Source organism: Saccopteryx leptura, chromosome 5 (assembly GCF_036850995.1).
Source record: "Saccopteryx leptura isolate mSacLep1 chromosome 5, mSacLep1_pri_phased_curated, whole genome shotgun sequence".
NCBI classification, from domain to species: Eukaryota; Metazoa; Chordata; class Mammalia; order Chiroptera; family Emballonuridae; genus Saccopteryx; species Saccopteryx leptura.
Window position 1 is genome coordinate 110,975,217 of NC_089507.1, and position 25,953 is coordinate 111,001,169.

At 43.9% G+C, this 25,953-nt stretch overlaps 1 protein-coding gene and 1 non-coding gene across 4 annotated transcripts in view; one reads left to right on the forward strand and one right to left on the reverse strand.

Annotated features, from left to right (window-relative positions):
* Positions 1 to 25,953, forward strand: part of CCNY (cyclin Y) — a 229,533-nt gene that overhangs the window by 63,808 nt on the left and 139,772 nt on the right. The gene's annotated exons all lie outside the window — the stretch shown is intronic.
* Positions 20,908 to 20,983, reverse strand: TRNAA-GGC (transfer RNA alanine (anticodon GGC)). The gene has a single exon. It is a non-coding gene; the product is annotated as a tRNA-Ala (tRNA).

Sequence of the window (25,953 nt, forward strand, 5' to 3'; positions counted from 1 at the left end):
TGTTTCTTTCATGGTCATTTTCTTGTGACTTCTTTCTTTGCATTATTCTTTTGCACCCAACTACTTTATGGGCTTGAAATTTCTGAGTACCATTTAACCCTGCAGTAAAGACTGTGTTGTACCAAGGATCGGTGGTGGGATTAGTCAGCTCCAGGTCAGGTGATGAAGGAGTTCAGTGTCTATAGAGAATTTGTAACAATAATAAACCATACAAAAGTTCATCTGCAAAGTCTAACGTCTAAAATTGTGCCTGCAATTCTAAACAATGTTGGTAATAACATACTCCTCCAACAAAAATATTTTGTTGGTGTATGCTCTAAATATTTATGGTAACTTGAATTTTAATAATATGTAAGCTTCAAATGAGTGCGTTTTGATACTTATGTTTTAATAGACACTGTATACCAATGGAAGTAGAGGCTCCTAATTATACAGTTTGGCCCCATCACATGGGGACTCAGCTACATGCATTCATCTTGAGAGAAGATTTTTAAGAGTTAGGATTGTTCAGGCTTGCTCAGTCTTCGTGCATTTAACCTCTGGTACTACATATTTCTGCATTTAAACAGTAGATTTTAAATGAACAATTGTAGTATTATTAAAGTTTATAGTTTCTGTCATTCAGTTTGACCACTTGAAGTGTTTGTTGCTGCTTAAATATTGAAACAGTAAACATGCAAACTTTGACGTGTAGTAGATTTGTTTGGTAAGTGCAAATTATAGTTCATATGTGAAATATTCTAAATTTGCATTATGTCTGTAAAGTTGAAATTTATCATTTTAAAATTGATTATACTAAAGAACAAGAAAATAATATTTTTATATGAAAACTTTTTTGAAAACAGTTTTTTCATATAAGGGGTGTGTATTACAAAATGATCCTTCCTGGGTGTGCCGTTGTAGGCAGAACACTTTTTCTGTGACTCACTGTTAAGTGAACAGATAGGAAATTTTTTGTGTGTGCTGCACACAGGGTAGGAAGACACACATTGCTTGTATTAAGGGATGACTCTACCAGGATTTGTTAGCACTTGGTGCATCTTTATCACACTTGGGCATTTGATGAGTTTCTTCAGGCACCCTTCTTCATTGCCCACTGGCTATGAGACAGGCAGTGACAGTTCCCACAGGGCCTGTGAGCCCTCTGCTTAGAAGCACACAGAGGTAATGTTACTCTTGGTGAAACTGGTGGAGACACTTGAATGGTGAGAGTTTGGGCTCTGCTGGCCTTACTATCACTTAGGGTAGAGTTTTCTGAGTTTGTCTCCAGGGGGCATTTGGCAAGGTCTGCAGACATTTTAGTTGTCACCACAAGAGGGGAGGTGCTACTGGCACCTTGTGGGTAGAGGCAGGGATGCTTCTACACCTCCTGCAGTGCCCTGGGCAGCCTCCCATCCATGACAAAGAATTATCCAGCCCAAAATGTCATTAGTGCTGGGGTTGAGGAACTCTGACTTAGGGCGATAACTCAGACTTCTTTAGCCTGCTACCTATTTTCTCATAATGGGGAAAATCGTAGTACTTTTCTCATAAGGTTGTTGTAAAAAACTGTGGGAGAAAATACATTGAAGGGCTCAGGTGTTGTAATAATGATTATCATTAACCTAGTCGAAAAAACCCAAAGGCTGAAGAAACTACTGCTGTGAATTACTTAGGAACAATAAGAATACTATACTCTCTATCCTTAGTTCTTTAAATGAATAATAATAACCTTAAATAAGGAAATCAAACTGGAAACCTCTTAGAGAAATTTTAAACAGAAAATAGTGGTTCTGGCATAATGCTAAATTTGTCAGTATTTTCCAGAGTGAACTGATAAGTCATCTGTGGTGCTTATAAAATGACATGATCCCTCCCTTAAAGATTTTGATCAACAGATTAGAGTGGGGCCCAAGAATCCTCAGTTTTAACAATTGTCCTCAGTGTTGGGAAATAGTCATTTTAGTCAGGATAAATGTTTCTTTGTCAAACAAATTTGGCAGACCCTGGCTTAGAGTAAAGCAGATTTCTTTCCTATAACACTTTGCTGAGCTTTTAATATGATTTTAAAAACTATATATATTTTTATAGAGAGACCAATATATATATTAGTCAACATTATCTAAACATATTTAACTATAGAATCCTCTTTCTATGAGGCATGTGCAATACGATGTTCCACAGACCACTTTTAGAAACAATGAATTATAATAACAACTCACTTTACTGATTCTAGTTAAAGTGCTTCCTGCTAGTGTTTTAGCAGGATAGCTACTTGGCTTTGTAATGTCTGGTGAGATAAACAGATGGGAGGGGCCTGCAGTGTAGGAAGTGGGGTTGATGCAGATCACAACTCTCTGAAGTGTAACTTGGACACAACTTGGGTCTGTCTGGATCTGTACACTCATGCACTGAGGTGTCTTCAGGCCAGTCCTGTACCTAGGGTTGGCCTGGGCACTCATAGCTTAGGGTTGTGGGAAGAGCTTTCCTCAGGAAATGCTTCTGTGGGATATTGATGGCAGCAGCTCCACCCTCTGAAGCTCCTTCGTCAGTGATGCCTTCTTTGGAAGTAATCTGATTTCTTTCCCAAATTCACACCCACCTTTGTCTCAGGAAGAGCCTGCCAGAGTTTGCTTGCTTGCTTGCTTGATTTATTTATTTACTTATTTATGTTTGTATTTTTCTGAAGTTGGAAACGGGGAGGCAGTCAGACAGACTCCCACATGCGCCCGACCGGGATCCACCCGGCATGCCCACTAGGGGGTGATGCTCTGCCCATCTGGGGCATTGCTCTGTTGCAACGAGAGCCATTCTAGCACCTGAGGCAGAGGCCATAGAGCCATCCTCAGCACCCAGGCCAACTTTGCTTCAATGGAGCCTTGGCTGCGGGAGGGGAAGAGAGAGACAGAGAGGAAGGAGAGGGGGAGGGGTGGAGAAGCAGATGGGTGCTTCTCCTGTGTGCCCTGGCCGGGAATCGAACCCAGGACTCCTGCACGCCAGGCCAATGCTCTACCTCTGAGCCAACTGGCCAGGGCTTTGATGACGATGAATTCCTTCTGGGTCACCACTTCAGCTAAGGCAGCTTCACAAAGTGAGATACACGAGTCCTTGTTCCCAACATACGGATTAAGCTCAATTTGTATATTTTACTGTGATTGAGGCAAAGAAGTAGTAGCTGAGACCCAGGTAACAGCTGTAGGTCTGCTGAGAATTGATGATGGCAAGTAATATGGTGTAAGGCCAGGAGCCGCCATCGTGGCCATTCACATGCAGGTTCCCATTGGATTCGGGCAGACGATAAAGAAATGGCGGAGTCAGAGGATGGGGGGCCATCCTATTTATTGGTGTCTCACCAAGACAGGCAAACCACAAAAGAAGACAAGGGAAAAGCAGAAAACCAGCTCTTCCCATGAAGGGCAAGGGATCAGGGAAGCCCCTGCAATTGTGATAGCAGGAACTGTGTGTGCAAGCTCCTGGTCTGTCCCACTTTATAGTGTAGAAAACCAAAATCCCTTAATCCAATATACAAACAAGGAAGTCTCTGATACAAAGTCACTTTATCCAAGGCATAATTGGATTCCTCATGAGAGTGCACCACCCAGATCATACAATCAGTCAAGGGTGTGGGGAAAAGCTTAGTCCCAAAACCAAACCTTAGGCTACAACGACCTGGCCTGCTTATAGCCTGTCCCCCACACCCAATATAAGTTACAAGCGAGCAAACATATATATCATATTTACACACTTATTTGACCAACATTCCACCCCTTTTGCTCGCTTTACAGTCTAAACCACAGGCATCTTCCATGATGGTCATTGTGCAAGGAGTGGGATACATTGCATAAACAGAAATAGTACCAACTACAGTAATAGGATTAACAGATCAAAAACTATGGGCGAAATGAGAGAGCTGTCAGTGGCACCAAGAGAGGCAAATCTTTTCCCTCTGGCAGAATACAGGCCAGAGTTTTGTCTGCAGACAGCACCGTAGCTGGCACCAGAGGCCGCCCTGAGCGGGCATACCAAACCTTATTGGCCAATACACCAGCACCTGCTGGTTCTATGTGTAGTAAAATAGGGGAACTCATTATTGGCCATAAAGAAATTACAAAGACTTTCATGTAATTTAAAAATATTAAGTCTCATTATTCAAATATGTTACTTTAAACATTGAAATATAATAACATTGAATTGTATTCTTATACCTTATTCCATTTAGCTATTTATTTTTATTTTTAGATAGAAACAAGAAGGGAGAGAGATTGTTGTAAAGTAGTATACTTAAATCCACGGGTTACATAGAGACACCAAGTCCAAATGAATTTTTGAGGAGTTTATTAATTAGCCGTCTAGCTACATGGGGCACAATCCCAAATCATTTAGAAAGTTCCTACCATTCTGTGGCTTTTTTTATAGACCAAATCACATACTGGTTGGGGTGGGGAAAGAGGGGCTTGTGATCCCTTTGTGAGGTTATTGTAAAGTACCGTATTCCAGATTCTGAAAGGCTCCATACCTCACTCTGTCAGGTTTAAGTAGAGACACCCAGTCCAGATGAATTTTGAAGAGTTTTATTGAAGGAGGAGAATTGTTAAATATGCCGGCTGCATATGGCTGACATGGGGCAATTGCATACTCAAATTGTGCGTGTCCTGGTTATATACCCTTTGACCACTTGCCAGGGGCATGGGGGGGGCATGATAACATGACAAGATTAACATTTAACGAGATTTATGTTGCATTTAACGAGATTAACATTTGACAAGATTACAATAAGAAGATTAACGTTTGTCTAGGGGATTTACAAAGAATTTAAAACTTTCAAGGTAATACAATCAAATACTTTCACAAATCCTTTTAGTATCTATCTCCTACTTTGGCAGGGGTCCCCAGACTTTTTATACAGGGGGCCAGTTCACTGTCCCTCAGACCGTTGGAGGGCTGCCACATACAGTGTTCCTCTCACTAACCACCAATGAAAGAGGTGCCCCTTCTGGAAATGCGGCTGGGGGCCAGATAAATGGCCATAGTTTGGGGATGCCTGGCCTAGAGGTACACGTTAATCTCAGGATTTCAGGAAGGGAGGGAGAGCTAAGATCAGTGTAGGGTGGTATGTAAATTTGTCTCTTACTGAAAGCAAAAGGGAGTTCCTCAGATAATCTTAATCCTTTCAGAGAATTTAAAACCAAATGACCCTAATCCTCCTTGTAAATCAGGAGACTTCTGCATTCTTTTTCCTCCATTTTCCAAGGAAAGGACAGGAAAGCCTGACCTTTTCCTCCTAGAATATTAATTTTGCAGCTTTTTGGTACCTTTCAACAAGGTATACATTACTCTCATGACTTTAGGATGAGTCAGAGTGTAGGAATTATTAATTAAGGTACATAAACATTCTTTTATTAAGAAAAGTAAAGGGATTCTTAGATATGTTTTACTTTCCTTGCTCTGTAGTTAAATTATGACTTATCTGACCCAGTTGCCCTTGCAAGCCAGGAAGCTCCTGTATTCTCCCTCCATTCTCCACAGAAAGAGGGGGCAAGAAGCCTGACCTTTCCTCTTTAAAATGGCATTGCCAATACTAAGTTTTACAGTTCCTTGGCAACGTATCACAAGATTAGACACATCAACTCATAGTTGCATCACTTTAGTTGTTCATTGATTGCTTCTTCTACGTGCTTTGGCCAGGGGGCTCCAGCTGAGCCAGTGACTCTTTGCTCAAGCCTGCGTTCATGGCTCTCTCAGCCAAAAAAGTTCCCGACCCCTGCTTAGGCTATAAGAATCCTGCCTACTTACAGCCTGTCCCCCACACCTAATGCAAACTACGAATAAGCGAGCAAACATATACACCATATTTGCAAACTTATTTGACCTACACTATGATAAAGTCTAATTTAAATATTAGCCACAGTAAGAGAGTAACACCAATAACTAAGAATAAAGTAGAAGAATTATAACATATTGTAAAGCCAGAAGCCAGGGCCAGGGCCACCATCAGAGCAGCCTGGCCCATGCAGGTTCGCATTGGATTCGGACAGTCGGTAAAGAAACAGTGGAGCCAAAAACTGATAGGCCATTCTCTTTAATCCTAGCTTGCACCCGGCAGGCAAGTAAAAACATACACTGGGCTCCAAAACCCACTCACATTCAGTGCTCACAAAGCCACTGACTTATCCGAGTTTCCTAGAATCAAAGGTTTCTAGCTCACCAGACTTATTCACCTCTGTTCCCCATCCAGCACTCCACCATCTTGGCTGCTTCTCCTGGCCTACTCCACGTGGCCTCCTTCTGCTGCTGGCTCTCCTTTCTCTGCTCTCTCATGCTAACCTCAGGAACCAAGCGCGAAAAACTCTCGTTCCGCCCCCATCTTATATTGTAGCTTCACAACCTCTAATCCAATATACAAAATAGGGTAGTCTCTAATACAAAGTCACTTCTCTGAGGCATGATTGGATTGTACCGCCCTACAGCAAAAAGGGTGGGAAAGGCTTAATCCCAAAACCAAGCCCCAGGTTACAACGATCTCCAACACACATTAATATCACCTGGGCGATGGGCTCTTTAACAAAGTGAGCATAATACATTTTATCTGCCCAACACATATATTGTAATAAAAGTTATGTGATAACCTACCTGATCATCACATGGGCGGGCAGCGTGTGCACGCAGCCTGGAAATGCTGTACAAAGGGACGAGGCCAGTGTCCTCGGCTTGACCGAGCAGGAATGGCATGAGATTTCATGCTACTGTGCAGAAAGGTCTGCAATTTAAAACTTGTGAACTGTTTATTTCTGGAATATTCTATTTAATATTTTTGGAGCAAGGTTGTTGTGGGTAACTAAAATCATGGATGAGGGAGACTTGTATATGTAAACTCCAAATTAATACATTTTTATTATATATCTTTTAAAACTCTAATTGGCAGACAGATTAAGCAAGGTAGGGAGATAGGAGTGCTCTGCCTCACCCTCCAACTCTGTGGGCAATAAAATGGTCCATGTAGAGCAGGGGTCAGGAACCTATGGCTCGCGAGCCAGATGTGGCTCTTTTGATAGCTGCATCTGGCTTGCAGACAAATCTTTAATAAAAAAATAGTGTTAAAAATATAAAACATTTTCATGTATTACAATCCATTCATTTCCTACCGCTCATGTTCATGGTTGTGGGTGGCTGGAGCCAATCATAGCTGTCCTCCGGAACAACACCAAATTTTTATTGGATAATGTGTAACATACACGGGTCGTTATATGGCTCTCAATGATGAAGCAGACTAAAAGTCAGTTTAAGGTGTTTTCCACAGAGGAAGAAATAAGGATGTAGCCACCAAGTGTGGACTAGCAGAAGCTTTATTTAGAGCACATCCTGGATGAGGTTCAGTGGTCTGCAAGATGGGGCCAGGGAAGTCACACAGATTCCCTCGCACGGGGGAGGGAATTTATAGCATCAGTAGGGTGGTGGTGGGTTGATATGATGGGGCAAAATTTCATTGGTTGACAAATTTTTTCAAAATGCTCCTGGGCTGTTTCTTTTGGCGGCCATGTTTGTGGGTGGTTCCGGCCAAAGTCCCCAAACCTGGTTCCTTACATGACCTTCCCCCATTACCAACTAACCTCACATTCTGATCTTTTATGTTAGATAGGGGCGCTGCTATTTGTCTGGCTACTTCCTACTGGTTAGGGGGTATCATGGGGAGGGGAGTTTGGAAGATGGTGGCTCTGAGGGGAGTCGTAAATATGGGTGTAGAAGCATCTGGTTGACTGTGACTTGAGAAACCTTGCTGATGCGGCCCTGTAAGAATTTAAGAAAAAGAGGAGCCAAGATGAGTAATATGCTGATAATTAGCGGAGGACCTAGGAGAGGGGCAGCCCAGGTGAGGGTGGGTGACTGCCATCAGGAGTTAAGAGGTCTTTGCGCATTTTCTCTTGTAGACGGTTGAGGACATTGATGTTTTCTTACACCAGGCCAGTCTCACTGATATAGCAACAGTATTGCTCCTGGCTTTAATTCACTCTGGCGGCAGGTTTCCGGTGGGAGGGACAGGAGTAACAGGAGGATATTCAGGGCTCAACCTTTTGGTGAGCCGAAGACAGGTGGGGCCCAGTGGTTCCGACTGCCAGCAGTTCTGCATGGGGGCAAGGTTGAGGCGAGAGACATGGTACCAAGGTGTTTGCCCTGGGAGCTTGGCTGCAGTAGGAGTAGTCAGTATTACCGTACGGGGTCCAGTCCACCTGGGCTGTAGGGAGCCGGCCTGGAGCTCCCTCAGAAGAAGTCTGTCTCCTGGCTGGAGGGGAACTGCTGGATGAGTTTCATCTGGACCCCCTATAGGAGGAAGGGTCCGGTCTGCATGTTCCCTAAGAAGATGGCAGAGTAAAGACAGAAAGGGGAGGTACGTGGCAAGAGGAGGGGGGTTGACAGGTAAGTTGTGATTGATTAGGAATGGTCCACCATAAACCAGCTCAAAAGAGCTGAGTCCAGTGGGGTTTTGTGGGGTTTCGTGGGGTTGCTCTGATTCTGGTGAGTACCGGGGGAGGAGGTTTGGCCAGGAGAGCCAGGTCTCGATGGAGTGTTTAGTTAGTTGACTCTTCAGGATGCCATGGGCCCTTTCCACCTTACCTGACAATTGCGGGTGATAGGTGTGTGGAGTTTCCAGGTAATGTTCAGAGTGGTGGCAACCTGCTGGATTATTTGGGCAGTGGAGGCCGGGCTGTTGTCTGACTGGATGGTAGTTGGCAGTCCAAACTGCAGGTTCTATCCATCCTGAAAAGGTATCAACAAAAGTTAAGAGATAATGGAGTTTTTTGTGAGGCGGCACATGAGTCAAGTCAGTTTGCCAATCCTGGCCTGGCATGTGCCCCCTCAGTTGATGAGTGGGGAAGTGGGGGCAAAGTCCCCCTTGTGTAGAGACTTTGGTACAGACAGTGCATGCTGCGTGTACCTTTACGATAGTCTGCTAGAGGCCTGGGAAGAAAAAGAGTGGTTGTACTGATAGAGAACTTTTGGTCCTATGTGTAAGGAATAGTGGATATCAGAAAGAATTTCAGCCTGTCTTTTTGGTAAGGCAGTTCTATCTCCGAGAAATATCCATCCCTGGTTACACACGTTTCCACCTTTTCTGAGGAGGGCCTGTCCTTCCTCAGGAGTGTAGGAAGGTTTCAAGGAGGTGGAGAGAAACATAAGAGGAGTGGGGGAGGTCCCTGTGGTGAGGTTTCGAGCTGCCGTGTTGGTCCGAGGCCACCGGGTCCTGAGAGGTTTGATGGCCCCTACAATGTACCACAACCACCTCAATGGGAAGCTGTAATGCCTGCAAAAGTTTAGAAATGAGGGTAGCATTGATTATGGGGGAGCCCCTGGTATGAGGAAGCCCCTTTCCTCCCAGAGGGCAGAGTGGCTGTGGGTGATAAGTAAAGCATATTTAGAGTCAGTATATATGGTTATGCATTTTTCCTGGGCCAGAGTGAGTGCCCGCATGAGGGCAATTAGCTATGCTTTCTGGGAAGTGGTGCCCTCTGGCAGCTGTTGGGCTTCTAGGGTGGAGTAGGTGGTGACCACCACCTAGGCCGCCTGTCATCATCCATCGGGTTCGTGTACAGAGCTCCCATCTACAAAGAGTATTAAATCTGGATCTCTTAGATCTGTAGAATCTGATAATCCATCTCGGGGTTTGTTGAGGAAATCTATTAGCTCTGTACAAGAGTGGATGGGTTCCGGAAGTGTCGTTGGAGCTGGCAGTAGAATGGGTGCGTTGAGTTGGGGAGAGGGCAAAAGAGTGACTGAAGGGTTTTTGATGAACAGAATGTGAAACTCTTGTAGGCAGGAAGGACCCAATAGAGAAAGAGATTTGTGCGAAAGGAGATCAGTGAGCCTGTGGAAGGAGAAGACAGTGATGGGTTGGGAAAGGGTGAGCTTAGTAGCCTCCTTGGTGAGTTCAGCTGCCCTGCCCAGTGCCCGGAGGCAGGGGCTGCCAGCCTTTGACGGTGGTGTCCAATTTTTAGAGAGGTATGCTATGGGGCGGTATGTAGGCCCCACAGGTTGAGTTAACACGCCAACAGCATTACCTTGTTTTTCATCAGTGAAAAGTTGGAAGGGGCGTCTGGGGTCAGGTAAAACGAGAGGGGGAGAGGAGATGAGGGCGTCTCAAAGGGTAGAGAAAGCGCTTTTGATGGTGTTGGGGGATGTGAGAGGTCCCATGGGAGTCTCTTTTGTAGCCTCGTAGGGGGGTTTGGCTAAGAGAGCAAAATTGGGAATCCAGTGTCTAAAGAAGCCTATTAGACCGAGGAAAGAAAGAATCTGATCAGCGGTGGTAGGTGGTTGGAGACTGCAGTTCCATCTAGAGTTAGACCTCGGGTGGTGGGAGTTAAGGTGATGGCCAGATAGACTACATAGACTACAGACTGAGAGTGAAGTTGAGCCTTAGTAGGGGAGACATGATATCCCTTCATGGCAAGGAAGTTAAGAAAGGTGGCAGTGTGTCTTCTTGAGGCAGACAGGGAGGGGCTGCAGAGGAGTAGGTCATCTACATATTGCAAGAGAGTACTTGTCTGGAGATCTCATGCAGCCAGATCTCCAGCTAGCGCCTGTCCAAACGGGTGTGGGCTGTCCCTGAACCCCTGGGGCAAGATGGTCCATGTAAGCTGCTGGGCTGCATTACTGTCCAGGTCAGTCCAAGTAAAGGCAAACAGAAAGTAAGAGTCATGGTGTAGGGCAGGGGTCTCAAACTCGCGTAGATTAGTCTGCGGGCCGCACAAAATTGGTGGGCGGGCCGCGAGTTTGAGACCCCTGGTGTAGAGGAATGATAAAGAAGGCATCCTTGAGATCTAGGACCGGGAGTGGTGTCTGAGGGAATGTGTGACTACTGTGTAGGGATTAGGGACAACTGGATGGAGGGGAACTATTGCCTCGTTAATTAGGCATAAGATGATAAACTCCTGAGGATTTTCAAACAGGAAGGATGGGTGTGTTGCAGGGAGAGTCCATGGGGATGAGTAAGCCTTGGTTCAAGAGGCAGATAATTATTGGTTTGGGGCCCTGGTGGCGACTTGCTGAAATAGGGAATTGGGGTCTAGATGGGAATTGAGAGGGATTCTTTAAGCAAATGTGAACGGGTGGGTGGTCGGTAGCTACTACAGGAGTAGAAGTGGCCCAGACTTGAGGGTTGACAACGTCCGGTGGAATAGGGGGTGTGATCGGGTTAGGGTGATCTGTGGTAGTGGGAGAGCCTTCAGTAAGAAGTGGGAAGATGTTGTCAGCTGGATAGTGGCTCCGAGACTTTGTAGAATGTCCTGACTCAGGAGGGGTACAGGGCATGAGGGCATAACTAAGAAGGAGTGCGAAAAGGAGATTCTGTCCAAACTGCATGTCAGGGGTGACGTGCGAAGAAGAATAGAAGGAGTCCCATCCACTTCTATAACTGAGACCTGTGAGGGAACTAGAGGTCCAGAGTGTGATGGTGTATGGCCAGTATCCAAGGCCACCATCACAGCCGCCTGGCCCATGCAGGTTCGCATTGGATTCGGACAGTCGGTAAAGAAACAACGGAGCCAAAAACTGGTGGGCCATCATCTTTAATCCTAGCTTGCACCCGGCAGGCAAGTAAAAACACACACTGGGCTCCAAAACCCACTCACATTCAGTGCTCACAAAGCTACTGACTTATCCGAGTTTCCTAGAATCAAAGGTTTCTAGCTCACCAGACTTATTCACCTCTGTTCCCCATCTCCTTCCTTCTCTCTGCACAAACTGCACAAACTGGCTTCTCACTCAACACTCTGCCATCTTGGCTGCTTCTCCTGGCCTCCTCCACGTGGCCTTTCTCTGCTCTCCTCTCTGCTTTCTCCTCTAATGATAAATCTCAGGAACCAAGAGAGCAAGCTCCCGTTCTGCCCCCATTTTATAGTGTAGATTCATAACCTTTAATCCAATATACAAAATAGGGAAGTTTCTAATACAAAGTCACTTATCTGGGGCATGATGGGATTGTACCACCCCACATCAAAAAGAGTGGGAAAGGCTTAATCCTAAAACCAAGCCCTAGGCTACAAGGATCCTGCCTGCCCACAGCCCACAGAGACACACATTAATATCACCTGGGCAACGGCCTCCACATGGGCAGCACCATCTTTAACAAAGTGAGCATAATATATTTTATCTGCCCAACAGATGGCAAAACAGAGAAGGTAGTCCCGTGTCCACAAGAAATGAGATGGACTTACCCGCTACCTGTAGCATTACCCTGGGCTTTGAGAGGGTGATGGGGGTCTTCAAGTCCGGGCTGCATCAGTTGTCCATGAGGTTGAGAAGTTCTAAAGGTCCCTGGTTCGATCCTGGGTTTCGGCACCAAATGTAAGGTATTTTCTGCCAAGGAAGAAAGAAGGTTGTAGCCACCAAGTGTGGACTAGCAAAAGCTTTATTTAGAGCGCATCCCGGGTAAGCTTCACTGGTTCACAAGACGGGCCAGGGAAGTCGCGCAGATTTTCTTGCAGTGGGGTGTGTGTGTGTTAATTTATAGCATCCGTAGGGTGTTTATAGCATCAGTAGAGTGGTGGCGGGTTGATATGACGTGGCAAAATTTCATTGGTTGACAGATTTTTAAAAAATGCTCCTGGGCCATTTCTTTTGGCGGTCATGGGTGTGGGTGGTTTCAGCCCAAGTCCCCAGACCAGGTTCCTCATGTGACCTTCTCCCATTGCCAACCAACCTCACAGTCAGCCTACTTTTTTCTTCTTTTTTTTTTTAAGCATTGCCATGTGCCTGCTTTTCTGAATAATGTCAGTGATGAAGTACTACTGCTCCTCTTCAGATCTTTTGTCAGTCTAAGTTCTAGTTCTAGTTACTTGCTTTTGAGGCTTTCGTTTTTAATAGTCTATTTAACGTAGAAGTTAAGTAATGTACAGTTTGCTCCATTCATGTGGATGTAGCTGTACACATTAGTTGTGAAAAAGTTCATAATGGTTTGTAATCTTGAGCTTGCTTTGGGCATAGTTTGTGTCTCCAACCCATATGGTCCTAATGTGCTAAAGATTTGGATTGAAATAATGATAATACCAGGATTATAATTCTGCCCTTCTGTGTGACTACAGGAGTTTTTATTTGTGTTTAAAATTTAAACATTGAAACAGTTTGAGGTTGTCTTGTTTATTACTTGCAAATATGAGTTCATAACTCAACAGTTTTACAAAGTGGAAATACTTTGAGAATTCAGTTCCATATCCTAACCAACACCTGATACTTCTTTCTAAACAAGTGAATTTTGTTTCACTGTGATCCTCCTAATAGCAGACAAAGTTTAAAAACCCAGTTGTATTTTGCAATATGCATCATCAGAACCATCTGATGTAGAATACTGGGATGTGCTCCAAAATAAAGTCATGGTCTGTCCTTCCAAGATTGAATTGGTGGGTGTTTACTTGAGAGTTTCAATGGTCCTTTACTGAGCCACTTGAAAGAAGAAAGTTTAGCGTGATACTGCCAATTTCAATTAACCTGGAGAAATAATTTAGCATAAATGATGTGAGTTCTAAACATTACTATTGATACCTATCTACACTAGTGTTTCTTTTGATTTAAGATTCTTTCTCCTTTGCCAATTTATATATTGGTTTTTAACTGTCTGATTAAAATGAGAAGTAAAGGAATAGGAATTGGTTGTGCTTTTGGAACTCTGGCTGTGTAATTCCATTAGTTTTAGCTGACATTTTGTGTAATGTCCCTGTAAAAGAAGAGAGCTGGTGACCTGGGGACACTTAACCCTTTGAGTAGCAAGTTTTTTCATGCTTGCTGACTCCCAGGAGTGAGTTTTTTTTTTTTTCAAAAAATGAAATTAGTTACATTTTTATTAACTTAAAATCATGTTTGTTTGATAACCAATTTATGGAAACAAGAAGAACATACATTTGCCTGTTTTTAATGTTGCCTTACACATTTTTAAAATAAATTGATCATACTCTGGATGATCAGGAGGCACGAGGACATACATGAATGTTTGTGCTACCCAAAGGGTTAACTTGATGTTGGCTGGTTGAGAAATCATTCTTCACATTCTGTTTTTCTTTATCTTTGTGTTATGTCAGAGTCTGCGGGCCTCATTATCCTTAGCTCCTGTTAACCTTGATGTTAGGGACAAAGCTGGTTGAGGCAGAAAGGGATCTCCGGTAACCCACGTTACCTTTTTCCTTTTGCACATCTCCCTTGGGAGAGCTGTGTTCATCATGGTCATTTGTTTCTTGTCCCTTTTAGTGTGCCAAGGGGTTGTGGGAGTGCCATAAAGAACATGTGGTTTGAATGACTGGTTTATGGTTCAGAACAGCAGAGGAGAGTAAAAGTGAGGAGGAGGTTACTTCAAACTAAGATGGCAGGGAACTCTAGACCAGGGGTCTCAAACTCGCGGCCCGCCGAACAATTTTGTGCGGCTTGCAGACTAATCCACGAAGTTCAAAATATTTTGGATAAAATTAAGTAAGCCCGTGGATTAGTCTGCGGGCCGCATGCGGCCCGCGGCCACAAGTTTGAGACCCCTGCTAGAGACGGACAAGACTGTTTGCTCAGTGTTCTGTTGGGACAAGGATGGGAGAAAGGTACACTTTAATCAGTCTGTTTATCAAATATGCAAAATAGGATGTTTGGAGATAATTCTTAGATGAGTAGATAAAGAAGGAAGTCAAGAAAAGGGAGGAGGGAAGTATACACATGTTCTTAAAAGTCATACACATACAGTGTGCTTGTCCTTTAAAAATTTACTATGCACTGTGGGTGGCTTAAATAATTTTCTTCCCACCTTCTAAGTTCTTCCAGCTGGGCTAATAATCAAATTAATAAAGATTAATGGGAAAATCTTTAACCAATGTTACTCCAGTAAATTTAATTTAAAAAAAGATAAAATATAAAAATATTTGAGGGGGAGTTTACTTTCATTATTAAAAAGATCTATTTTTCTTTTTTTTTTTTCTTTCATTTTTCTGAAGCTGGAAACAGGGAGAGACAGTCAGACAGACTCCCGCATGCGCCCGACCGGGATCCACCCGGCACGCCCACAAGGGGCGAGGCTCTGCCCACCAGGGGGCGATGCTCTGCCCATCCTGGGCGTCGCCATGTTGCGACCAGAGCCACTCTAGCGCCTGAGGCAGAGGCCACAGAGCCATCCCCAGCGCCCGGGCCATCTTTGCTCCAACGGAGCCTTGGCTGCGGGAGGGGAAGAGAGAGACAGAGAGGAAGGCGCGGTGGAGGGGTGGAGAAGCAAATGGGCGCTTCTCCTGTGTGCCCTGGCCGGGAATCGAACCCGGGTCCTCCGCACGCTAGGCCAATGCTCTACCGCTGAGCCAACCGGCCAGGGCCAAAGATCTATTTTTCATCTGACCTGGCGATGGTGCAGAGGATGGAGCATTGGACTGGAACGTAGAGGACTCAGGATTGAAACCTCGAGGTTGCTGGCTTGAGCACGGGCTCATCAGCTTGATCGTGAGGTTGCTGGCTTGATCTTGGGGTCATAGACATGACCCTATGGTTGCTGGCTTGAGCCCAAAGGTTTCTGGCTTGAGCAAGGAGTCACTGGCTCAGCTAGAGTCACACTTTCCCCCAATCCCCCGGGACGTTTGAGAAAGCAGTCAGTGAACGCCTGACCAGGCGGTGACGCAGTGGATGGAGCGTCGGACTGGGATGCAGAGGACCCAGGTTCCAGACCCCGAGGTCGCCGGCTTGAGCGCGGGCTCATCTGGTTTGAGCAAAAATCCCACCAGCTTGAGCCCAAGGTCGCTGGCTCCAGCAAGGGGTTACTTGGTCCGCTGAGGGCCTGTGGTCAGGGCACATATGAGAAAGCAATCAATGAACAACTAAAGTGTTGCAACACGCAATGAAAAACTAATGATTGATGCTTCTCATCTCTCTCCGTTCCTGTCTGTCTGTCCCTTTCTATCCCTCTCTCTGACTCACTCTCTGTCTCTGTAAAAAAAAAAAAAAAAGAGAGAAAGCAGTCAGTGAACAACTAAGGTGCCACAACTATGCGTTGATGCTTCTCATCTGTCTCTAAAAAAAAGAGAGAGAGAGAATCAAATTTTAGTATTTGCACAAGGGGGATTCCAAAGACATTGAACTAAAATGAGGTATATACATTATTTTGGACAGAGAAGAAAGATTGGGGAGGGGTCTGGCATTTCAAAGGCAATTCTCAGGTATCTGATAAAGTGAGAAACACATTCTTGCTGACTCAGAAGGAGTGTGGCAGAGGGGAACCTAACCCTGTCCACCACATGTCATGCCTATCTACTGATGTGAATATGCTATACTTCCCTTCCCAAAGCAGTTTTTTCTACCTGAATATCTTTGAGACAAAGGGGGAGGTAAACAATTCTTCCTGAGTTTATTGGGCTTTCATTTTTAGCTCAAGCTAATCTGTATGCCAGGGTGTCCCATTCTGGGAAGACCCGTTTCTGACCCCTACAGTTGTTTTCTGAGTTCATAAAACAGCACAAAATGTAGTAGTTAATGTGCAGTACATAGAATTAAGCATTTTCCTCCTGAATAAACTTGCTGCTAGGATTCACAAGATATCTAAAGCCACAGATTGGTGTATTGATAGATTCTGAACACAGCTGTAAAATTCCATATGGAAACTGGGATTTTCTGAAAATAACAAAATCAGGTGTGGTCCTTCCCTTCTGGCCTCAGTCCCGCTGAGGTTGTGTTCCCCTGAGACCTCGCATGTGAGCCAACAATCACCAGGCTGGTCCCCAGCCCTCTTGCTTCCTCGTGTTCCTGCAGAGTTGCAGGTCACGTCAGGGCTGTATGTGACTCCTGGAGAGCAGCTCCAGAGGAGTAGACCCTGTCCCCAGGCCAGTGTGCTGCTTTTCCTGGTACCACGTATGAACTCTGTGTTCCATAGTAGGCCGTATTTGTAGACTCTTAGTTTACTGAGACTGTAGCGAAATAGACTGATAGCAGACATTTCAGAATGCTTCTGTGAGCGTTCCCTCTGTGGCATGTAAGTGTTCAGAGTGTAATATTAGCAGAATTGCTGTGGTATGGTACTGACAAGCAGTTTGCCTCCCAGACTGCACTCTCTTGGTTGGTGAATTTATGAAGGATATTTTAGGCGCAGGCACTGAGGACTTCTTTTACATACCACAATGAGTCCGTGGATTCAGCATTTGTGTTTCTGGACCAACCTCTCTAGGCTTCTTCTCTTTGCATATATAAATAATTGTATTTTCCAACTGAAAGGTTCTTTTTAAAAAAAATTTTAGATTTGAGAGAGAAAGAGAGGAAGGAAAAGAGAGAGAGAGAAAGAGAAACATCAATTTGCTGTTCCACTTAGTTGTATATTCAGTGGTTGATTCTTGTATGTGCCCTAACCAGGGATTGAACCCACAACCTTGATGTATCGGGACCACGCTGTTATTAATTGAGTCACCTGGCCCGGGCTTTAATGAAAAGGCTCTTTATTCATTTTCTATTGCTGCCAGAACACATTACTACACATAGTGGCTTAAAACAATGCAAATGTGTTATTTTACAGTTCTCCAGTTAAGAGGTCTGATACCTGTACCACTTGGCTAATGTCATGGGATTGTCAGTACTTTTGGCAGCTCATAGTGTGAACCCTCTTTCTTTGCCTTTCCCAGTTGCGTGCCTGGGCTGAGCCCCTCTGTCTGTGAGGCCAGCAACCTGGCATCTTGACTCTGCTTCTGCCACCACATCTCTCTCTCTCCTACCTCTCTTTTCCACTTGTACATGGATCACATTGTTTTCCTATTGTACATTCATTGAATTTCAGCCTTAATGCTATCTGCAACTTTAATTCTCTTTTGCCATGTAAGCTGACATATTTATAGGGATTGATCTTTGGGCCATTATTCTGCCTACTGCAGGATCCTTCTAGGTTTTCCTAGTTCCTTGATCTGTATATACCAAGTTATAAAGAAGTCATTGGCTTACATATATATTTCATTTCTAAATCGTAACAAACCTCCCAAAGGCAGCTACTGTGTCTTTCATCTTTGAATTCCCAGCATTACTACAACACCTGTTGCAAAGGTAGGGTGCTCGATACCGTATTTCCCCATGTATGACACTCCCATGTATAAGACACATCTTAATTTGGGGGCCCAAAATTTGAAAAAAAAATGTTATTACATAAAGTTATTGAACTCGTTTTATTCATCATAAAATTCATACAACTCATCACTGTCAGAACTCCCATCCATTAGCTTGTCCTCATCTGTGTCTGATGACGAATCACTGTCTTCAACAATAAGCGCAAAAACAAGTGCGAAAAAGCAGGAAATGCATGTAAAAAATCTATAACCACTGTATAAGATGCAACCAGTTTTTAGACCCAACACTCTTTGAAAAAAGGTGTGCCTTATACATGGGGAAATATGGTGTTTGCTGAGCTAAATAGAAGGGTTTCAAGGCTCGGATTTTATTCATGAACGAACTAAGAGCTAGAGAATTGTCACTTTTACAGCAAAGCAGAGAATTCAAAAACCCTTTTATCTCTTCCATAAAGCCATTAAATGCAAGGCTCAGTGTGTGCAGTAAGAATGCATTATGGTTGCTATCCTTTATAAAGGCGCCATCTAATGCTGGTCAGGAGCATGAAATCAGGTGAAGGGAGAGAATCACTGCTGTGGATCTGCTGACTGCCCTTTTCTAACAGCAAGTCAGCTCAGCCTTTAGAACTAAAAATGGGAAATCTCATACCAAACGTTCACTGGCTTGCTTTTAAGGAGTATAACTTTCAAATTCTGAGAACTGTCAGACTGTATAAAATATAGCACAGAAATGAAATCAGCACAAGAGCATCCTTTGGTCTTGCTTTATTTATGACTGAATATAGATACATTCTTGTTAGTTAATTTTGACTTTATCTAAATGCCCTTTATGCTGCCTTTCAATGATTGATTAGTAGGACGCAAACCTAGAATGGAGAAACACCCTAAAAAACTTGCCCAGGATGCCTGGCAAGCCAGCAGACATTATCCCCTTCCCAGTAATGTTTACCCCCACCCTCACCCCCCCAACCACACACACACTCTTTTGTAAGATTGGCACACATTCAGGTGGTTTGAAAATAGAATTGCACACTTTTGCAGTTGTTCAGGTGTTTGATAAAATTATTTTTAACCAAAGCCAGTCCTTATGAAAACAGCAGCCTTTCATAAGTTTTTATTTGAATGCTGGCTGCTTTGAGGATGTGCCAACACATTTGGTTTTGCTGCAAGCATAAGGTGGACAGTTCTCAGCTAATGAAAGGACTCCCTTCCTTCTGCCTTAAATTGAGCTGCTGGAGCTTTCTCCATCCTGGCATGTCAGTCTGTGTTCCCACCTTGTGTAGGGCAGCCTGCTCCTTCCTCTGTGCCCCCAGCCCAGCCCCCCAGCGCAGCATACCTACCACTTAGTCCCAGCCCCTCAGGCCTTCATTGTGGTAATGTGGCACAGGCCAGTAGCTTCAAACTATTAAATTTTTGAAGTATTGGAACTATTGCATTTTTTCTTTCTCTTTTATTTTAAAGATTTATTGATTTTACAGAGGGGGTGGAATGAGAAGTATTAACTTATACATACTTCACTTTAGCTGTTGAGTGGGCAGGATTTCAAACCATCGACCTCATTGTTCCAGGTTGATGCTGTATCCACTGCATCACCACAAGCCAGGCAAGCAACTCCTGCATTTTCTAAAATGACTTTTTATACAGGTTCTCAAAATATAAATGAATTATACTAGTCAGGTTTATTCTGAAATGGAACCCAGAGCTTCCTCTGCTCAAGGCTGAAGACTCAGCCCAGGTATCTTATATATCCCTCTCTCTGATAACACAGAACCCAGGTGGAAAATTGCTAGCGGAGTTGAAAGAGCACAGACTTCACCACTTAGTAGATGTGTGATTTAGGGCAGACTGCCCTACTTTTTCTTTATTGTTTTGTGAGGAGGGAGGGAGGGAAGAAGGGAGGGGGAGAGAGGGGGAAGAAGCCAGAGAGATGAGAAGAATCAATTTGTATTTGTGTCACTTTGTTTATGATTGTTTCTCATATGTGCTTTGATGGTGGTGGGAGGGTGGGGGGCTCAAGCTGAGCCAGTGACTCCCTGCTCAAGCCAGTGACCTTGGGCTTCAAGCCAGTGACCATGGGATCATTTCAATGATCCCATTCTCAAGCCTTTGACCCTGCACTCAAACTGCCAAGCCTGGGCTCAAGCAAGATGAGCCCACCTTCAAGCTGATGATCTTGGGGTGTCAAACCTGGGACCTCAACACCACCACTGGTTAGACAGTGTTTTGCCTTTTTAAGGGAGAAGCATGAAGCCTTAGTGATCAGGTGGGGGAATTTATTTTATTTTTGAGATTTTTATTTATTGATTTTAGAGGAGAGAGAAAGGGTGGGAACACAGAGCAGGAAACATCTCATAGTAGTTGCTTCTTATATGTGCCCTGACTGGGCAAGCCCTGAGTTTTGAACAGGCAACCTCAGCTTCCAGGTCCACACTTTATCCACTGTCCCACCCTAGTGATAAGCGTTATCATCTCTAAAATGGAAATACTATATTTCCCCATGTATAAGATGCACCTTAATTTTGGGACCTGAAATTTGAAAAAAGAAATGTATTACATAAAGTTATTGACCTCAACTTTTATTTATTTATTTATTTATTTATTTATATTTTTCTGAAGCTGGAAACGGGGAGGCAGTCAGACAGACTCCTGCATGCGCCCGACCAGGATCCACCTGGCACGCCCACCAGGGGGCGATGCTCTGCCTATCCAGGGCGTCGCTCTGTCGTGACCAGAGCCACTCTAGCACCTGGGGCAGAGGCCAAGGAGCCATCCCCAGCAGCGCCCGGGCCATCTTTTGCTCCAGTGGAGCCTCGGCTGCGGGAGGGGAAGAGAGAGACAGAGAGGAAGGAGAGGAGGAGGGGTGGAGAAGCAGATGGGTGCTTCTCCTGTGTGCCCTGGCCGGGAATCGAACCCGGGACTTCCGCATGCCAGGCCGACGCTCTACCACTGAGCTAACCGGCCAGGGCTGAACTCAACTTTTATTAATCATAAAATTGATACAACTCCTCATCACTGTCAAAACTCCCATCCATTAGCTTGTCCTGATCTGCGTCTGATGGCGAATCACTGTCTTCAACAATATGTGCAAAAACAAACGCAAAAAAGCATGAAATGCAAGTAAAAATACTACAACCACTGTATAAGATGCACCCAATTTTTAGACCCCAAATTTTTCGGAAAAGGGTGCGTCTTATACTGGGGAAATACAGTAGTAATACCTACCTGAGTGGTTACAAGGATTAGATGAGATTGTGTTTGTGATGAGCCTGGGATCTCAGTGACTGTTAGCCTCAGTGGATGATTTGGTGATTCTCCTCCAGCTTGTTGTTTCACCTTCCACCCTCACCACGATCATCTTTCTTTCCTTCCCTGCCTCGCCTCCCTCCCTTCTAGTCCTGTTTCTGTTTTCCAGTCTTTCATGCCCAGCTTTCTCCATGGCCACCTTATTGCCTGTCCCCTAGTCACATGACTCAGCCCTCTCTAAAATACCTATAACATTTATTATATGTTTCATTAAAATGTTTTCAAAATGACATTTGTTCTATTTATAAAAATAAAGTATTTATTGCAGAAAAGTTAGAAAAGCCTAGAAGAAAATACCTATAAGATGTTTCAAGACAGGAACTTTCCTTTTATTTTTTTCGGTTCCTGATGTTTAAGTATAATGGGTACTACATACTTAATCATACTTTGTGATAGATTAACCCTGCTAGCTTTTGGGGGGTTTTTTGTTTGTTTTTTTTTTTGTATTTTTCCAAAGTGAGAAGAAGCTGGGGTGGCAGACAGACTCCCGCATGCGCTGACTGGGATCCACCTGGCATGCCTACCAAGGGGAGATGCTCCACTGCAACCAGAGCCATTCTAGTGCCTGAAGCGGAGGTCATGGAGCCGTCCTCAGCGCCCGGGCCAGCTTTGCTCCAATGGAGCCTTGGCTTGCGGGAGGGAAAGAGAGAGACAGAGAGGAAGGAGAGGGGGAGGGGTGGAGAAGCAAATGGGCGCTTCTCCTGTGTGCCCTGGCCAGGAATCAACCCAGGACTTCCACACGCCAGGCCAACGCTCTACTTCTGAGCCAACTGGCCAGAGCCAACCCTGCTAGTTTTATATCTGTGGTGTTTTATTCACTAATTTTAAAGAAATTTAGATTTTTGTGGTAAAGGAGGAAAAGGTGTCTCTATGAAATTATGAATGTCAAGTCCAGGGGAAGGTACTGCTGTGGGTGTTGTGAAGGATTCAGAGTGGCCCAAGACAGGATTCCTGTTCTCAAGGAGCTTACGATTCAGGTTAAGCTAAATGCTTTAAACATAATGTAGAAAGTGCTACAGATCTTTTATTTTTTTATTTTATTTTAACCTTTTATTTATTTATTTTTCCATTTCATTTTAGGGCTCAGGAGCCAGAATATAATTTAGGTCAAGATCTTTAGCCTGCCAGAGGTTCAGACCTTATGACCATGAGTCAGGTCTGGGCTATTGTTTTCTGCATCCTTGGGAGTTACTCATTATCCAAGGAAAAGGTAAAGTCTCTGAGGGTATAGAAAGAGGTAAAAATGTGATTCCTAAGCTGTAGTCACAAATCAAATAAAAATTGTGAGGACTCGGCCTGACCTGTAGTGGCGCAGTGGATAAAGCGTCGACCTGGAAATGCTGAGGTCGCCGGTTCAAAACCCTGGGCTTGCCTGGTCAAGGCACATATGGGAGTTGATGCTTCCAGCTCCTCCCCCTTCTCTCTCTCTGTCTCTTCTCTCTCTCTCTTTCTCTCTCTGTCTTTCCCTCTCCTCTCTAAAATGAATAAATAAAAAAAAAATTAAAAAAAAAATTGTGAGGACTCTGTATGGTTTCACATTCAGATAACTTTTTTCAATCTTGTAAAATTCAAACTCTGTACCCAGTAAACAATGACTTCGCATCCTTCCCTCCCTCCAACTCCTGCAATCACTACTATACTTTTTATCTTTATGATTTTGACTACTCAATAAAAGAAAGAGTGGAATGATACATTATTTGCCATTTTATGACTGGCTTATTTCATTTAGCATAATGTCCTTAAAGTTCATCCATCATGTAGCATACTGCAGAATTTTCTTTTTTTTTAAGGTGGAATAATATTCCATTGTATGTATAGATCAAATTTTCTTGTTCATTTATCTGTCAATGGATACTTGAATTTCTTCCATGTCTTAACTATTGCAAATAGTGCACCTGCAAACATGAGTGTAAAATATCTGAGACCCAGCTTTCAATTGTTTTAGTTATATACCTAGAAGAATTGCTGGATCCTAAGGTAGTTCTGTTTTTAATTTTTTGAGGAACCTCCATACTGTTTTTCCACAGTGGCTATACCATTTTATATTCCTACTAATAGTAGAAAAAGGTTCCAAATTCTCTGCATCCTTGCCATCCTAATTTTGATATGTATTTCCCAAATAATTTTGATGTTGAGCATTTTTTTATGTGGTTATTGGCCATTCATATATTTTCTTTGGAGAAATGCCTATTCAAGTTTTTTGCCCATTTTTCAATTAGGTTTTTGTTTTTATCATTGAGTTTTAGAAGTTTTTTATACATCACTTATCAGATATATGATTTGCAAATATTTTCTTCTATCCTGTGGGCTGCCTTTTTGCAGTGTAGTCTATAAAAAAAAAAATTTTGCCCTGGCCGGTTGGCTCAGTGGTAGAGCGTCGGCCTGGCGTGCAGGAGTCCCAGGTTCAATTCCTGGCCAGGGCACACAGGGGAAGTGCCCATCTGCTTCTCCACCCCTCCCCCTCTCCTTCCTCTCTGTCTCTCTCTTCCCCTCCGGCAGCCAAGGCTCCATGGGAGCAAAGTTGGCCTGGGCGCTGACGATGGCTCTATGGCCTCTGCCTCAGGTGCTAGAATGGCTCTGGCTGCAACAAAGCAACGCCCCAGATGGGCAGAGCATCGCCTCCCTGGTGGGCATGCCGGGTGGATCCCGGTCGGGCGCATGTGGGAGTCTGTCTGACTGCCTCCCCGTTTCCAACTTCAGAAAAATACAAAAAAAAAAAAAAAAATTTAATGATAGTATTTTTTTTAATTTTTATTTATTTATTTATTCATTTTAGAAAGGGGAGAGGGGGGGGGAGAGAGAGAAAAAGAGAGAGAGAAGGGGGAGGAGCAGGAAGCATCAACTCCCATATGTGCCTTGACCAGGCAAGCCCAGGGTTTCGAACCGGCGACCTCAGCATTTCCAGGTCGATGCTTTATCCACTGCGCCACCACAGGTCAGGCAATGATAGTATTTTTTGATGAACAAAATGTTTTAATTTTCATAAAGTCCAGTTGGTCCATTTTTTGTTTTGTTATCTATGCCTTTGGTGTTATATCCAAGAAATCAAGGCCAAGTTCAATGTTGTCAAGCTTTTTTATTTTCTAAGAGTTTTACTGTTAGGTTCTTGTTCTATTTTGAGTTCATTTTTATATATGGTGTTAGTTAACGGCCCCACTCTTTCTTTTGCATATGGATATCCAGTTTTCCCAGCACTATTTGTTGAAAAGAATCCTTTTTCCATTGAATGGTCTTAGCACCTTTGTCAAAAATTATTTGACCATATTTGTGAGAATTAATTTCTGGACTCTCTGTTCCATTGGTCTGTATGTTTTTATGTGAATACCACACTGTTTTGATTACTGCAGCTTTGTAGTAAGTTTCAAAATCAGCAAATGTGAGTCCTCCAGTTCTTTTTTTTATTCCTTTTTAAGATTGTTTTGGCTATGCCTGACCAGGTGGTGGTGCAGTGGATAGAGCATCAGACTGGGACACAGAGGACCCAGGTTCGAAACCCCGAGGTCACTGGCTTGAGTGCAGGTTCGCTGGCTTGAGTGTGGGATCATAGATCTGACCCCAAGGTCACTGGCTTGAGCAAGCGGTCATTTGATCTGCTGTAGCTCCCTGGTCAAGGCACATATGAGAAAGCAATCAATGAACAACTAAGGAGCCTCAGTGAAGAACTGATGCTTCTCATCTCTCTCTCTTTCTGTCTCTTTATTCCTCTCTCTGTCTCTGCCCCCGCCCCCAAAGATTGTTTTGGCTATTTTGGGTCCCTTGAGATTTTACATGAATTTTAGGATGAACTTTTCTATTTCTTCAATAAAATATTATTGAGATTTTGATAGAGATTGCATTAGATCTGTGATGGGTATAGTGTTGGCTTCCTGAGGAAGCCATATGTCAGGCTATATGCTACTTTTAGTTCCTGTGGGCCTTTTTTTTTTAATTGAAAGGGAAAAGCAAGCCTTATTTTCATTTGTCCTATTGTTTATCAAAGGCTCCATTTATGGCTAGAGCATCTTTGGTGCTCCTGGGGGGAGGCAGAGCTCACATCCTTTGGAGAGATTTAAAATGCCCTTTAGGTAGCCCACGGCCCAGTGTGTGGGTGTCCTGGGGTTGGCACCTAAGAGGATTTTGGTTCATCCTAGCACTTATATTAGTATATGACCGTGCAGTTGGCTGTGTCTCGATTGGCCTTCTCCTGTAAGCCATGGTCTGCCAGAGTGCTGGGATCTCTTTAAGATCCCTTGTCCTTGACACACAGTGTTTTGCATAGAGCAGATGCTCAGTAAATAGTACATGAAGCAGTGAATTTTTTTTATGAAAATTAAGCCCATCTCTTTGTAACTCATGGTAATGGGATCAGGGAAATGGTAGAATTTGGAAACCAACAGATAGAGCCTGGAATATAGAAAGCTGCAGTTATTCTAATGCTTCCTTTTGACTGACAGTTTTATTCTCACTCCTCACTTGGTGTTTCATCTCCCTTATTCACCTCACTATATGAACTTGATGGGGAGCTCAAGACAATTTGATCTTTTTGGTTTGTTTGTTTGTTTTTGTATTTTTCCAAAGTGAGAAGTGGGGAGGCAGGCAGACAGACTCCTGCATGTGCCCAACCGGGATCCACCCAGCATGCCCACTAGGGGGC